The sequence below is a fragment of the Myotis davidii genome, unplaced genomic scaffold (assembly GCF_000327345.1).
Source record: "Myotis davidii unplaced genomic scaffold, ASM32734v1 scaffold586, whole genome shotgun sequence".
NCBI lineage: Eukaryota > Metazoa > Chordata > Mammalia > Chiroptera > Vespertilionidae > Myotis > Myotis davidii.
The window spans coordinates 508,214-511,279 of NW_006296809.1; positions in this window are offsets into that span (position 1 = coordinate 508,214).

Sequence of the window (3,066 nt, forward strand, 5' to 3'; positions counted from 1 at the left end):
AGGGGGAGAGGGGAATCCCTCCAAGCAGGACGCTGGAGGACGAATGTGGACAAGGAAGGGAGGGCTTCCCTGCAGGAGGTGACGGAGAGGAGGCTGGCATCCAGTCCTGATGCCAGAAAACCAAGGATCCTGTTTAGGGTCAGTGATCCTCACCCAGACAGGCGACGACTGTGGGCCTGGGGTAAGCCTTGACGTCAGTTCAGAAGAGGAAATGACAACTCCCATTTACAAACGATAAGACAGGAGGAGAGGAAGCAGGGACCCACACTGGCATTCCCAATTCCCACCGGACAGCCAAACCAAGTCGCCGGTCAAGTCAATCTGCAGGCGACTTTGGAAAACTGAGCCCCGGCTGGTGTGGCTTAGTTGGCTGGGCATTGTCCTGTGCTGTGCACCGAAAGGTTGACAGTCTCATTCCTAGTCCCTTCACAGCCCTAAGTGGTGGGCTCGATCCCCAGTAGGGGGCAGGCAGAAGGCTGCCAATCAATGTTCCACTTTCACATTTAGGCCTCTATCCCTCTCCCTTCCTCCCTCCCTCCCTCCCTCTCTCTCTCTCTCTCTCTCAAATCAATAAGCGGGGGATGGGGGGGAGGGGCGAGTGTCGTTCCATTCACCAAAAGGTTGCCAGTTTGATTCCTGGTCAGGGCATGTGCCTGGGTGGTGGGCTCAATCCTCAGTAGGGGACGTGCAGAAGGCTGCCAATCAATGATTCTCATCATTGATGTTTCTATCTATCCCTCTCTCTTCCTCTCTGAAATCAATAACATTTTTTTAAAAAAATGGAAAAAATACCCTCAGGTGAGGATTAACCAAAGTAAAGTAATAAAAAGCTTAAAAAAAAGTACCAAGGACAGAAACTGGTACAAGATAGAAGCACAACACCCAACCCCTCAGAAAATAGCATAGACACCAAACAGAACAATTACCAAGGTTTTGTGACACACCTTTACTCTACCCTCTTCAAGACATTTTCCCTCCAGACAGTACTAGTGGCCTGCGGGATCAGGCTGAAACCGGCTCTCCGACATCCCCCCAGGGGTTCCCAAATTGTGAGATGACACAGGCCAGGCTGAGGGACCCCACCGGTACACGACTGGGGCCAGGGAGGGACACAGGAGGATGGCCAGCCAGGGCGTGTCCAGCCCGGCCTCCCTCAGTCCCAATCAGCTGGACCCCAGCAGCAAGCTAACCTACCGGTTGGAGCGTCTGCCCCCTGGAGGTCAGTGCACGTCATAGCAAGCAGTTGAGCAGCCTTAGCAATTATTAGCATATTACACTTTGGTTGACTGGACGACCGGACACTTAGCATATTAAGCTTTTATTAAATAGGATGAGTTTCAACTCTCTCTGCTGCCTCATCAGAGCAAAACACTGTGAAATTAAACTTTAAAGTTAAAGCCAAGTGTTTCTGCCCTTTTCCCTGGATGGAGAAATGGGTATTTGTCTTGCCTATTTCCAATTCTACCACCAGCAGGACAAGGGCAAAGCTAACGTGGAGAGTCCCTGAACTGACAGGACCCCACCCAGATAACGAATCCGCGTTCAGGTGCTAATACTGCACTGCCGGGCTGTGGGGTCACGCCAGCTGGACCGGTTCCCACCGACATTCAACATCCCAACAAGACCACATCCTCAACCATACCTTAACTAAACTGCCAACGAACGCTGGGTAATGCAGGCCGTGCTCCTGGGCGGCAGCTGTGATTCGATTAATCCAGAGCTGAAATAAGAAAACATTGAGATGCTTAAGAACCAATTGTAGCCCTAGTTGGTGTGGCTCAGTGGATAGCGTTGGCCTGCAGACTGAAGGGTCCCGGGTTTGAATCCAGTGAAGGGCAAGTACCTAGGCCGCAGATGTTTCTGGCTCCCTGCCCCCCTCTCTAAAAATCAATGGAAAAACATCCGAGGGTGAGAATTAACAACAACAAAAAATAACTAATTGTACGTTGCGCCCACACCTCCCGGCAGAGGCTCTGCACGAACTGCTGCTGCAACAGTGCACGGGGGTCAGGGCCCCTGTTCAGGCACACGGGCTGCAGCACCACCAGCAGCAATCCAAGCTGGTGCTCTTCCCCCAACGCCAGCTTCTGCCTCAGCAAGCAGGGAAGCGTGCAGTGGGGTTGATCCAAACCCACTCTCAGGCACCGAGAACACAGCTGAACGAGACAGGCAGACTCCGCTCAGAGTATGGGCGTGACTGGGCAGGAGGAGGGAGGAAAGGGCACAAGAGGCCACATCAGTTTCTCTCCTTATCTAGGGCCACATGTATAACTCCCGGCTTTGTGAAGGGTGATTTACACCCCTGGCTGGAATGACTCTCTTTCTGTGCTGATTACATTGGCAAATGCCCCCCAGAGGCCACAGCAGGATGGCCATATTCAGAAGCAGCAGCCAATAAATCTCAGGTTTATGTTGTGCTGCTCAGAACCCTCCTTTCTGGCCCTTCGCCAGGTGGACTGTGGCAGTGAGACGGCTTGGTTAGAGGGTTAGAGGATGAAACCCTCTACTTCCTTTCATCATCCTCTCTTTCTCTTTAAGCCAGGGGTCCTCAAACTACGGCCCACAGGCCACATGCAAATACAAATATTGTATTTGTACGTTTTGTTTTTGTTTACTTCAAAAAAAGATATGTGCAGTGTGCATGGGAATTTGTTCATAGGTTTTTTTTTTAAACTATGGTCCGGCCCTCCAACGGTCTGAGGGACAGTGAACCGGCCCCTGTTTAAAAAGTGTGAGGACCCCTGCTTTACTCGGGGTGAAGGCTCGGGTCCTTTCTTCCCAGCTCGGTGGTGCTAAGTCTGTGCATCAGAACTGCCCCAGGCTTGTTAGAACGGACGGCCCGGCCACCTCCAGCACAGGGGGCGGGTTGGGCGGAGCGGGGACCCTGGCCACCGGGTCCTGCGGGGTTTGGGGCGAGAGGCGTGAGAACGAGAGAAACAAAGGCCTGGAGAACGGGGCTGAGGTTTCCGCCGCAGCGGCAGGGGGACGGGGTCTGGCCCCGCGGGAGGAGAGGGCGGGGGCCAGGCCCCTCTGCCGGCGGTGACACGGCGCCCGAGCCGCGATGGA